Source organism: Gossypium hirsutum, chromosome A03 (assembly GCF_007990345.1).
Source record: "Gossypium hirsutum isolate 1008001.06 chromosome A03, Gossypium_hirsutum_v2.1, whole genome shotgun sequence".
Classification (NCBI taxonomy): Eukaryota; Viridiplantae; Streptophyta; class Magnoliopsida; order Malvales; family Malvaceae; genus Gossypium; species Gossypium hirsutum.
Genome location: NC_053426.1, coordinates 76,203,545 through 76,218,331, shown reverse-complemented (window position 1 = coordinate 76,218,331; position 14,787 = coordinate 76,203,545). Strand labels below are relative to the sequence as shown.

General features: G+C 35.7%; 1 non-coding gene across 1 annotated transcript; it reads left to right on the top strand.

The window, feature by feature from the left end:
• The first annotated feature begins 4,886 nt into the window (after nucleotides 1-4,886).
• Nucleotides 4,887-4,993, top strand: LOC121226089 (small nucleolar RNA R71). Its single transcript, XR_005923987.1, has one exon. It is a non-coding gene; the product is annotated as a small nucleolar RNA R71 (small nucleolar RNA).
• The last annotated feature ends 9,794 nt before the right edge of the window (nucleotides 4,994-14,787 follow it).

Genomic DNA, 14,787 nt, shown 5'->3' with positions numbered 1-14,787 from the left:
TTTCCATTATTTTCCTCATCTCTACCACACATTTACATCTTTTGCAAAATGGTCCCTATAAGGGTTTCTCATGAAAACAAACTTGGAAAAGATGTTTAATACACATTTATCTTTCATATTCTTCCATAATCCATCAAAATGCCAATAACTCATGCATGGGTAAATTTTTGAACATGAACCCTAGCATGAAATATGGGTAGAAATGAAGAGAGAAAGTTACCGGGATTTCAAAAATACAAAGAACATGAAAAACGAAACTTGGGAGCACTTACTATTTAGCTTCGAAAGCTTGAAAACCCTAGCTATGGTGACCCTTGAAATTCGACTGGATGAAGGAGAAAATGAGCTGATTTTGGTTCATTTTTCCCATTTTATTTCATTAAAAATCATAATGACCAAAATGCCCTTATGCCCTTTTTTTTAAATTTCATCCACACAAGCCCATTTTTGTCCAAAAATTTAGAATTTGGGCAAACTTCTCTCCAATACCTTCTAATTCATAATCTAAAGCAATTTCATACGGATTGCTTCTAGAAACCAAGTTTTACAATTTATTCAATTTAGTCCCTAATTTCCAGTTGGACACCTTATACTTAAAATTTCTTCATGAAACTTTAACACATGCACATACTCATATTCTAGGCCTCATAATAATCATAAAATAAATATTTTGATGTCAAATTTGTGGTCCCGAAACCACTATTCCGACTAGGCCCTATTTCAGAATGTTACATGTCAACATATGAAGCCGCCGCATGAACTGGACGAGAGGGTGGTGGTGGCTGAGATGGTGGGTCCTCGTGTTGTGGGGAACATCATCAGTAATGTACTCGGAGGCCTTCTCCTCAGTAGATTGGGCGAGACGATATCGAGGAGGGTAGGTTCCTCGGTGCTTTTCGATCATCCTTATGCTAAGCATGCTCGAGATGCCTTATGGAGACATCTGACCAATGAGGGTCAAGGATGATTCTTAGGCTGTGGTGCTGAGGAGCCCGAAGTGTTGAGCCAATCGTGTCTCATAGGGGCCAATGGAGATGACCCCCTTCCTATGCCGCTCCGTCTGGTGTTGAATGGCGAGGGTAATGAAATAAGCACAGTCGATGACGTGCCTGTACGACATACATCATAGAAAGTAGGCGTCGTGAGTATTGACGATGCTAGTGCTCTCTCACCTTCCTATTATTGTGTGAGCCAAAATGGCGTGTAGGTACCTTAGAGATGGAGGGAGAGCCGATGCCTTGGAACGGCTAGGATTATAAGCGGCCGCGCTTGGTATTAGTGCGTCCCAGAACCATGAAGGAGAATGATGGATGTGGCAGTTGAGAGCATGTAAGTCATTCTCTTCTTTGAATTCCTCCGTATATAAACCTAGTGCAGTACCGAATTTTGGGACACTGAGCTGGCAGACTAATCTACCTAGGCAAAATTGCACCATGTCGGGATCATCGTAGTTCATCAACACGGTCTGAAGATGAAATGTGGAGCATAATTCCATCGTGAGCTCGAGATACGTTGGCTCGATGATCCCAAAGAAAAGCTCCTAAGGGTCGATGGTTAGGAGGGTCCGAATCGCATCAGCCAATTGAACTTGTTCTACTGCAGCCCAATTGATACAGCGGCACGCAATTAAAGGTCAAACCTGGAGTATTTGGAAAAGTTCTTCTTGGGGCCGGATAGGGAACCTTAGGAATGGGTGACAAACTTCCGCTGTAGGACCCAAAGAAGATGATGCTCCCTTCTTTTTCATTGAAGCAGGGACAACAGCCTTTTTACCACGTGAAGATGACATTGTATGCCTGCAATTGGAAACATTAATTCGTCTTGATGAGTAGACAGGGAAAAATGAGACTAAATTCGAAGAGGAAAACCCATAAATATGTTCAACCACAATTACTAAGTTCAGCTAAAATAATAAGTTCAATGGCCTACTTTTGTGGCATTAGCATGGTGATATAAGTAAAAATGGCAAAGAATGGAATGCATCATACTATACGAATGAACATAAATGTCAACACAAGAGGCATGAGTATTTCAACTATCCTAACCATGAATATGCACTTTTAACTAATCAAGTGGAGTAGAGAAATCATGTAATGAATAAGAATTTGAACAAGAAAAAAAGATGATAACTTGTTCTATAAATGACATTTGAGTGATAGAAAGATGAAAAATGTAGATTACTATGATAAATATCATTATAAATTAGTAAAATAAAAGAGAAAATGAGTAAACAAACGCTAAAAGAGAGAGGTTGGGTGTCAAAAATACAGTTAGAAGCGGCACACGGGCGTAGTGGGGAGGGCGTGTGGACTTGCAGCGGCTAGGGTTAGGGTTTTTTTTGGGTGAAGAAGATAATGAATAGTGCAACCTATTTATAGATTTTGGGGCACACGGTCATGGAACACATCTGTGTCCCCAATTTTTGCCTGTGTGACTCGCGAATTTTGAATTTGGACATGTCTGACTTTTAGTCTATGCCAGTGTTCTTTGGGCGTGTGGGTGTACACGACCGTGTCGCAAGACCGTGCCTGGCTTTGTTCGCTTCTCCCACGCCCGTGTATGTAGGCCCACGCCCGTGTTCATTTAATAGGTTCGACCACGGGTTCTAGATACGGGCGTGTCGCACGCTCGTGTTGTTTTGGCAGGTTCACCCACTTCCATGACGCATGGCTGTGGCGATTTATCGTAGCCCGTGTTGAGGAAATCTTTGCCCTATTTTCACACGGCCCTAACCATGCCCGTGTGCTTGGCCATGTCTGTGTGGAAAAACCTGTATTCAAGATCTCTGTTAGTAAGTTAGGTGTTAAATACTAAAATTTAAACAAATTAATATTGTTAGTGCTCGGGCTGCCTCCTGAAAAGTGTTTATTTCTAGTCTAAGCTCGACTTACCTCTCCATTGAATGGTCATGGTGGTTCGAAGAACTTATACTCCTCATTCTTGCTATCATTCTCATCAAAATAAGGTTTTAAACAGGTGTTGTTTACCTTAAAAGTGCCGAACTTGGGATGACTTAGCTCGACTATACCGAATTGGAAAATGCTAAGTACTATAAGAGGGATTTCTTCATTCGGTGTGGTAGTGACAATGTGAGGATCTGCGGCATCTAATAAGACTTTATCTCCAACCTTAAGTTGATGTGGGAAGGTGTTGAACTCGTTCTGGCATAGTTTTTGGTTTATCATGTGTTCTCAGTTTTTTGCGTTCACCATTTATCTAGCTCCTCGATTTGTAGCTTTCGAGCTTCATGAATAGGTCCTCTTCTACTGCTTGAGAATGACTCATGTGCTTCCTTCAGGCTCATTTCCTACAAAGTAGGTTGTACCATATTGTCAGTTTTAGTAGCATGGTTTAGACGATTACCTTTAATTTCTAATGTGGTGCCAGAATTGAGAGCTTGAAGGGTGATTTTTTCGTCTCCCACACAGAGTGTGAGCTCACCTATGCCAACATCAATAATAGTTTTAGCAGTTGCTAAAAAGGGCCGGCCCAAAATCAAAGGAGTGTTGCTATCCTCCTCTATGTCTAGAACAATGAAGTCAACGGGAAATATAAATTTATCGACTTTAACTAGCACATCTTCAATAATACCCCTAGGGAATCTTATAGTTTTATCTGCTAATTGAATGCTCATCCTAGTCTATTTGGGTTTCCCAAGACCTAATTGTTTGAACATTTTGTAGGGCATGATGTTAATACTAGCCCCTAAATCAGCTAATGCATTATTAACATCTAAACTACCAATTAAGTAAGGAATCGTAAAACTCTTTGGATCTTTTAGTTTGTTGGGTAGTTTATTCTGTAGAACAGCTGAGCAAACTGCGTTTAGCTCTACATGTGACGCCTCGTTCAACTTCCGCTTATTTGCTAAAAGCGCCTTTAAAAATTTCATTGCATTTGGCATCTGCGATAGAGCTTCAATAAACGGTAAGTTAATATGTAATTTTTTTAAGAGTTTAAGGAATTTACCAAATTGTTCATCTGAGTGGTCTTTCCTTGTCATGCTAGGGTATGAAACACGAGGTTTATATTCTATACTTACAGATTTCTGCTCATTGTGGTCTACCTCACCTTTACCTTTGCTTATCTCAGTTTCTTGCCTTGGTTCTGGCTCAAGCTCAACGAATCCTTCTTCATCTTGAACATTGATTGCGTTGAGCTGTTCCCTTGGGTTGGGTTCAGTATTACTTGGCAAGCTACCTTGTGGTCGTTTGGAGGTTATTTTGGTCAACTGGCCTATCTAAGTTTCAAGCCCTTGGATTGACGCTTGTTGATTTTTAAGTGTTGTCTCAGTGTTCTGGAAACGAGTTTCTGACACCCAGATAAATTTAGACAGTATCTCTTCAAGGTTCAGTTTCTTTTCCTGTTTATAGGGTGGTTGTTGAAAACCCGGATGATGTTGTGGCCTTTGATTTCTTTGACTGCCGCACAAGAAATTAGGATAGTTCCTCCAACCTGCATTATAAGTGTTACTATATGGGTTATTTTGGGATCTAGAGTTATTGTTACCCATATATTGAACTTGTTTCTCCTTGATGCTAGGGTTGAAGGGTTGATACTCTGTGCATGCTCCTCCTCCATTCGTCTCACACCTCATTACTGGATGTACCTGAGAAGAACCAAGTAAACCATCAATATTTCTATTTAGAAGTTCTATCTGGTTTGACAGCATAGTAACCGAATCGATGTTATAAATGCCTGCTATTTTAGTTGGCTTAGTCCTCATGACTTGCCATTGATAGTTATTCAGTGACATCTCTTCAATAAACTCATACGCATTTTCAAGTGTTTTATTATTTATGGTTCCGCCAGCAGCTGCGTCAACCATTTGTCGAGTCGAAGGATTTAGGCCATTATGGAATGTTTGAACTTGTAGCCAAAGCGGTAACCCATGGTGAGGGCACCTTCTCAGTAAGCCCTTGTATCTCTCCCATGCATCGTAAAAAGTTTCTAAGTCCATCTGCACAAACGAAGAGATATCATTACGTAATTTGGCCGTTTTAGTCGGCGGAAAATATTTTAATAGAAATTTTTCAGTCATTTGTTCCCAAGTAGCAATTGACCCTTGTGGTAACGAGTTCAACCACTGTTTACCTTTGTTCCTTAATGAAAAAGGGAATAACCGAAGACGAATGGCATCGTAAAACTGAAAAAATTGCTGTATCATTTGAATAGTGTTAGGTTTTAGTTCAAAATTATTTACAGCAATAGCAGGCCTAACTATACTTGACTCAGCTTCTGTTAAAGTAGATTTAGCATAATCATACATAGTACGAGGAACAAGATTCTGATTTGCTAGTTCAACGTGTATCACAGGAGGTAGCTGATTGTCTTGGTTTTCAGCCATCTCTTCTGTTGGGGTTTGAGTATCGTTCTCTTGCTCGTTTTCTGTTTATCTTACGCTTCGCCTTATTTCTCTTTGGTTTCTGTGAACTGTGCAATCGATTTCTTAGTCAAAAAGTAGTGGCCCTGACGGGTTTCTTCTAGTCATAAATTATAAAAACCTGCCAAGAGAAAGAATAAGTAAATTAATAATTAATAATAATAATTAAAATTAAATTGCAAGAAAAATAAATGGCTAAAGTAATAAAAATTGAGCGTTCCTAATATCTTAGTTCCCCGACAACGGCGTCAAAAACTTGATCGCGATTTTTGTGTGATAGGTTTTAAATATTTATAAAGAATCATTCTTGAAACTAACTATTATCACGATGTATGCAAGTGTACCTATCAAACAATAGTATAGTTTTAGGAAGACTGGATTGTCGAACACAAAGGAACTAAAAGTACTAGTAATGACTGTCTTTTTATTATTTAGCCTAAGAATAAGATGGTTTGTTTTAACTAACTAATTAACTAAACTAAGAATTCACAGAAAGTAGAATTGGGGGATTACTTTTGGAAAACGATTGAATTAAGACAATACCTAAGGAAAAATCCACCTAGACTTTATTTTGGCTCCGAATCGGACGATTTATTCATTTAACTTGTCCCGTAGAATCCCTAAGTTATGTTATTATCCCTATTCAGGACTAATAACGTCTAATCCCTAGATTGAACAACTGAGACTTTTCTCTAATTAACACCCTAGGGTTGCATTAACTCGATCTATGGATCCCCTTATTAGGTTTCACCCTAATCCGAAAAAATCTTGTCACCCTATGTCTAGGCGCGCAATCTACTCCGCTTAATTATGGAAAATGTACACTTAGACAGGGTCTATTCCTCCTCTGAATAAGAGCTTATCTTGAATCAGTATCCTGGGATATCAAAACAAGAATTAGGAACACATAATTAAGAACAAGTTAAATAGTTATCATACAATTCAGAAAATAATAACAAGATTCATCTTAGGTTTCATTCCCCTTAGGTATTTAAGGGATTTAGTTCATAACTAAAAAGGAATAACCAATGGATAGTGTGATGAAGTCTCCCACAACTTCCAACCTGAATGAGCTTCTGATTATCTAGAAACACAAAGAAATAACACAAAGTAAGCATAAAATGCTTAGTAAGTTAGTAATTCATAAACAAAGTTTACCATTTCAATTTATAATCATAAAAACAATTTGAGACAATCCAACATAACTTGGCATTAGCCTAAGCAACAATAACATTTCAAGTTAGATAATCACATAGCTTAGCAAATCATCTCAAAACATCTTAGCTTTTGTATACACTACTTATAAGCATTCATATTTTCAAGCATATGGCTAAGCATATTTCAAACATCATCAACTCGTACCTTTTCATTCCTTCATAACAACACATATTGAAACATTTGTCAAACCTTCCCTTTTTCATACCTGTTGAACCACTAGAATAATGTAACACCCCCTTACCCAAGACCATCGCCGGAGTCGAGCACGAGGCGTTAATAGACTTAAATTATCACTTAAACAATTTGAAGCAATTTATTTTAGAATTTCCAGACAAGCTGCCTAACTACATCACAGTAGCTAAAAAAATCATATCTCGAGTTACAAAACTTGAAATCCAATTCTGTGATTTTTTCCTAAAACTAGACTCAGATATCTACTTACTAATTGTTTTTTAGAATTTTTTGGTTGGGCCAATTAGTACAGTTTATTAGTTAAAGTCTCCCCTGTTTTAGGGTTCGGCTACTCTGACCCCTGGGCACTACTAATCAAATTTCTTCCTGTACAGATCCAATGACTATGAAATTTGTTTCTATTCAAAATAGACTCAATACGGAATCCATACATATAAAATGTGAGTCCTAATTAATTTTACACAATTTATGGTGAATTTATAAAGTAAGAACAAGGGATCCAGAAATCACTCTGACCCTGTTTCACCAAAACGTAAATATATCATAAAATACAACTTTTTTACCTATTTTGTTTCGTCCAAATGAAAATAGATTCATTAAGCTTCAATTAAATATTTTATTCATCATCTAATTATATTTTTACTATTTTTAGTGATTTTTTAAATTCACGTCACTATTGCTGTATGACACTATTTTATAGCCAATTTCACCATTTTATGGTTTTCCATGGAGTAGGTAATACATTAAGCATACATAACACTAAATATAAATTTTGATTAGCCATTCCAATAGCTAATCATCAACAAGCATTTTCACATCACTCATTCACCATATCATAAGATTATATACACAAAAGGATTATAATGCTATACATGCCATATTCCCAAAATATGCAAGCCACTATACCGAGATGGTCTGTTGATAGTGTGAGCGTGCCTCCAACCGTCTTGATCTCCAAGCCGGCTTGTCAAAATTACAAGGAATGGAAGGGGGGAGTAAGCATAAATGCTTAGTAAGTTCACATGTAAATAGCAAGTAACATAACCATGCAATAATACGAAGTCCACATTTGCATAATATCACCAAAGCATTCATATCATATTTCTCATTCATGATCTTACCATATTATTGTTATATTGAAGTCTCAACCTGAGGGTTAAGTACATACCTGTACAAAGTATCTGTTCCACAACACTTACCAACTAGTCACTTTCATCTCGAGAATTCTTCCATTTCACTAGAACTTTACCCGTTAAACACAATCGGAATATAATTCGGATACACGGATTTCATGCACGTAAGTGCCATACCCGCAGCTAGACAAACTCAATAGCATGCGGAAATTATGTAGCCAAGCTAACATGTAACCTGCCCATAAGTGAACTCAGACTCAACTCAACGACCTCAGGCGTTCGCATCCATAAGTGAACTCGGACTCAACTCAACGAGCTCGGATGCCTAGTTACATCTCACGAACTTAGACCCAACTCAACGAGTTCGGACGTTCACATCCATAAGTGAACTCGGACTCAACTCAAAAAGTTCGGATGCCCAAATATCCTAATCTATTCCTAAGGTTCAACGGGACTTTCCTCGTTCATACTCCTTTACCATTCTCCTTGGAATACTAACGACGATAGTTCGGTAGTCTTTCACATTTTTCACATAATTCATAAAATTTTTGCATGTTGTCCAACAATGACCACAAAGCATAGAATTGCATGATAACAATCATAATATCATATAAATTGCATTAAATGATTAAAAATAACAGTTATATTACAATATTTACATATGAACTTACCTCGTATGCGAAAATGGTCATTTTTACCATTTTGTCCACAACTTGGTATTTTGCCGATTTTAGCTCGAATTTTGATTTTCCTTGCTCTATCATTTCAAATATAGTCTAATTAAGAGTCATATTATTCAAATCAACCCAAAATCATATTTTGGCAAAATTACAATTTTCCCCCTAAACTTTCACATATTTACACTTTTGCCCCAAATTCGTAAATTAAACTTCACCCTATTTTCTTATGTTTTGTGACATGCTGATCATTTTTCCCTTCTATAGCAATATCCAATTCTCACTCTAACGTGTATTTATGAACATTAGGTATTTTTACCGATTATGTCATTTTAGTCGTTTTTACGTAAAATCACTTAGTAAAAGTTGTTTAACACAATCTCAAGCTTCATATTCGACCATAAAACATCAAAATTCATGCATATCATTCATGGGTAAATTTTTAAATATAAACCCTAGCTCAAAATATTGGTAGAAATAGGTAAACCGAGCTACGAGGATTTCAAAAATGTAAAGAAAATTAAAACCGGGCATAGAAATCACTTGCAATCAATGCTTCAAAGTGTTGAGACCCTAGCTATGGTGGAGAGCAAAATTCAGCAGCAACTTATGGAGAAGATGATCATTTTTTGTTCTTTTTCTCATTTTATTTCATTTAATATCCAAATGACCAAAATGCCCTTCCTTACTAAACTTTCAAAAATTCCATCCATGTCCAATTTTTGTCCATAAACTTTGAAATTGGTCAAATTCTATTTAAGACCTCCTAATTAATATTTCAAAGCAATTTCATACTAGAAACTTCTAGAATGCAAGTTTTGCAACTTATTCAATTTAGTCCCAAATTTCAAATTAAGCACTTTATGCATAGAATTTCTTCACGAAAGTTTCACACAATCATGCAATCATATCATAGACCTCGAAATAATTATAAAATAATTATTTCTATCTCAAATTTTTGGTCTCAAAAACACTATTCCGATTAGGACATAATTCGGGATATCACAACTCCCCCCCTTTAGGGATTTTCGTCCCCGAAAATCTTACCGGAAAAGTGGTCTTCACTTGGATTCCTCAATTTCATATTCGGTGCTGAGGATCTTTCACTCAGGCAGTTCCTCCAATATATCTCTTTAATTTCTCATATATTCTGAAAGCTTACGGGCTCATCTCTCAATTGTTCTTAAATTTTCAACCCTTCTCAGTTTCCCTTGTCATCGTGACATAAAACTAGATCTCGATTTGGTTAATGGAGACTAGAATTCCAAGAAATACAACAATCAAAGGGACCTGCACTATTCCGAAATAATCATACAGATTTTCATCATTAATAAATCACAATCTAATAACATCTGAATCAAATTATAGTACACGTCATTACTCTCTGAATGAATAGGCAAATTTTCACTGTGAGCTTCATACAATTCTTTCTGTATAAGCCTCAGAATAATAATACCATGAATCAAACCCAATCTGAAATTCAACATCAGAAGTCGATCCTCACTATACTCTTTTAGTTTACTACTCACTATCACATTTTCCTCTTTTCGCTACGGAAATAATTCTGATATAGCCTCGAAAATAATCATTTCTCATTTTCATCCTAATATCAGTACTGGCAAAGATAACTCTGGTAGATCCTGATACTCGGCTTTAACCCCATTAACAACTCAGATTTTCGGTGGCATCGAATGCTCTAAACTATTACATTACCTTATTGTCTTGAATCACATTACCATTCATACAGATTGAACACTCGAGTCGATCTTAATCACTAGTGAATGACATTTCACGTAATCCTTTCTTCTAGTTACAAAATAATTCATCATGCCATCCTTTACTATTCATTCCTTACATTAATCAAAACCGTCTCAATTGCATTAGCTCAAGTAACCAAAATATCTCAATTGAAGACATTAACTATAATTGACTTACTTGAGAGAAGTAATCCACCATACTGATTGAAACTCGCACTTTTATCACTTATGCCTTTACTGTTGTCAAACCTTACACGAAAATTAGAAAAATCCTAATACTGAAATCACCACATTACCCAAATCAAATCAGAAGTATAGTTAGACTTGACATCATTATCTTAGACTTGACATCATTATCACGAGCTAAAGAACGCACTTCGAACATGAGTCATAATTGACAAATCAAGGAATAAGATAACAAGGAAATCGAATAAAGAAATCCAAGATAGAGAAACCCAGAATAAAGAAACCCAAGATACGATACTATGCCAGAAAATCGAAAACCAAACTCATAGGAAAATATAGAAGATCCTGATAATTCCTTAGAGAAAAGAAATCCAGTAGAAAACATCATTTAATCTCACTGGAATCAAATGCAACAAGAACAATGTATCTTCCCATATATACATATCAAATGGAGCATCAAGTAGAAGAAACAGAATCATAGTATCATACATATTCTCTCATCAATTTTTATCAGGCAGAATCTAATAGAATGCCCGAAGGAATAGTATAACAAGAATTTCTTCAAAAGATCAACAACCATAGAAATATTTCTGGGAACAGATAAACACATAGAACATCTTAGAAGAAACTGCTAAAATCTGTCTAGCCGTAACTGTCACACTCAGATATTACACATTTCAGATATCATTTCCCCAACTATTTCTGCCATCATAAATTTCATATTACTTTTCACTAAAGAAGACTAGTTCTGAATAAATTTTAATTTGCACTTTTCTCGACCTTGTACCTTAGTAATTTGATTTATCAAAATAATTTTCTTCTCTAACTGGAACAGTGCATAACTCCAATAATCCTTATGCCAATCTGATACTTTTCTAGCTTTAACTTTACTTATCAACTCATTCTTCAATCTCTAATCATATTTATAATTATTCTAGCACTGAACTCTTTGGTTTCTCAACCGAAAACTTATTCAGTATAAATCTCATGAAATTCCATTATAAACACCACTTAGGTAAGGGGAAGGAGTTGTAGGGCCTTTGACTCGACTTTCTCATACATATACATATGACAAAATTTCCATCATCATAACAACATCATCAAAATCATATCATTTATTCAGGCAATGCATCATTCATGTTGGTTTACACAAATTTTCTAGTTATCCATTTAGACAAGTATACTTATGCATGCATCCTATGTTTTCTAGATAGCTTGACTTATCCATTCATCTACTCAAACAAATCATACTCATCATATAAGGGTTAAACAAACATAGATATTTGCGCCACAATCGCAACATTCATTTCGTGCATCATCATATACATATCATTACAATCATATAATTCAGTCCAAACAATTTAACATAGACAAATTCATTTCATTATAATCATTTATTTCATAAAAAAAATATCATTGACATTCATCAACATTCAACGTTCAATCAAGGCAATGACATTTTCATTCATATCATGATATTAGGAACTTTTACTCATACCTCTACGGATTTCTATTTATCCTGTTCATCTTATCAAGTAAGCTAAGTGAACTACATCATATGAGCATCAAACAAGTATGGATATTTATCACAACATGACCTTTCATCTTACGTGTTATCACTTATATATATCATAAACTTTTATTCATACTTTCATGAATCGAGACTCATCATAATCATAATTTTATTCAAACACCTTCGCATCACATTGAATATGGTCAGTGCAGCTCGGTTGGAGAGTACCTCTGTCTAAACAAGACGGTGCTCATACGTGTCGGGAGGCATCACACTATCACAGATCCGTGGCATGTATAGCTAGACTCTTACACATGCTAGGTTAGCCTGAGAACTGACTAAACCATAGCTCTGTTACCACCAAACGTAACACCCCCTTACCCGAGACCGTCGCCGGAGTCGAGCACGAGGCGTTAATAGACATAAATTATCACTTAAACAATTTATTTTAGAATTTCCAGACAAGCTGGCTAACTGCATCACAGTCGCTAAAAAAATCATATCTCGAGTTACAAAACTCAAAATCCAATTCCGTAATTTTCCTGAAACTAGACTCAGATATCTATTTTCTACTTTTTTTTTAGAATTTTTTGGTTGGGCCAATTAGTACAGTTTATTAGTTAAATTCTCCCCTATTTCAGGGTTCGACTACTCTGACCCCTGTGCAGTACGAATCAAATTTCTTCCTGTAAAGATATCCAATGACTATGAAGTTTGTTTCTGTTAAAAATAGACTCAATAAGAAATCCATACATATAAAATGTGAGTCCTAATTGTTTTTACACAATTTATGGTGAATTTATAAAATAAGAACAAGGGATCCAGAAATCGCTCTGACTCTGTTTCACCAAAACGTAAATATCTCATAAAATACAACTTTTTTACCTATTTTGTTTCTTCCACATGAAAATAGATTCATTAAGCTTAAATTAAATAATTTATTCATCATCTAATTCTATTTCTACTATTTTTAGTGATTTTTCAAATTTACATCACTACTGTTGTATGACACTGTTTTACAACCAATTTCACCATTTTATGGTTTTCCATGGAGCAGGTAATACATTAAGCATACATAACACTAAATATAAATTTTGATTAGCCATTCCAATAGCTAATCATCAAGAAGCATTTCCACATCACTCATTCACCATATCATAAGATTATATGCACAAAAGGATTATAATGCTATACATGTCATATTCCCAAAATATGCAAGCCACTATACCGAGATGGTTTGTTGATAGTGTGAGTGTGCCTCTGACCGTCTTCATCTCCAAGCCGGCCTATCAAAACTACAAGGAATGGAAGGGAGGGAGTAAGCATAAATGCTTAGTAAGTTCACATGTAAATAGCAAGTAACATAACCATGCAATACGAAGTCCACATTTGCATAATATCACCAAAGCATTCATATCATATTTCTCATTCATGATCTTACCATATTATTGTTATATTGAAGTCTCAACCTGAGGGTTAAGTACATACCTGTACAGAGTATCCGTTCCACAACACTTACCAACTAGTCACTTTCATCTGAGAATTCTTCCATTTCACTAGAACTCTACCAGTTGAACACAATCGGAATATAATTCGGATACACAGATTTCATGCACGAAAGTGCCATACCCGCATCTAGACAAACTCAATAGCCTGCGAAAATTATGTAGCCAAGCTAACATGTAGCCAGCCCATAAGTGAACTCGGACTCAACTCAATGAGCTTGGATGCCTAGTTACATCTCACGAACTCGGACTCAACTCAACGAGTTCGGATGCCCAAATATCCTAATCTATTCCTAAGGTTCAACGGGACTTTCCTCGTTCAGACTCCTTTACCATTCTCCTTGGAATACTAATGACGATAGTTCGGTAGTCTTTCACATTTTTCACATAATTCATAAAATTTTTGCATGTTGTCCAACAATGACCACAAAGTATAGAATTGCATGATAACAATCATAATATCGTATAAATAGCATTAAATGATTTAAAATAACGGTTATATTACAATATTTACATATGAGCTTACCTCGTATGCGAAAATGGTCATTTTTACCATTTTGTCCACAACTTGGTATTTTGCTGATTTTAACCCGAATTTCAATTTTCCTTGCTCTATCATTTCAAATATAGCCTCATTAGGACTCATATTATTCAAATCAACCCAAAATCATATTTTGGCAAAATTACAATTTTTCCCCTAAACTTTCACATATTTACACTTTTGCCCCAAATCTCGTAAATTAAACTTCACCCTATTTCCTATGTTTTGTGACATGCTGATCATTTTTCCCTTCTATAGCAATATCTAGTTCTCACTCTAACATATATTTATGAACATTAGGTATTTTTACCGATTATGTCATTTTAGTCGTTTTTACGTAAAATCACTTAGCAAAAGTTGTTTAACACAATCTCAAGCTTCATATTCTAGCATAAAACATCAAAATTCATGCATATCATTCATGGGTAAATTTTTAAATATAAACCCTAGCTCAAAATATTGGTAGAAATAGGTAAATCGAGCTACGAGGATTTCAAAAATGTAAAGAATATTAAAAACGGGCATAGAAATCACTTACAATCAAGGCTTAAAAGTGTTGAAACCCTAGCTATGGTGGAGAGCAAAATTTAGCAGCAACTTATGGAGAAGATGATCATTATTATTATTATTTTTCCCATTTTATTTCATTTAATATCGAAACGACCAAAATGCCCTTCCTTAC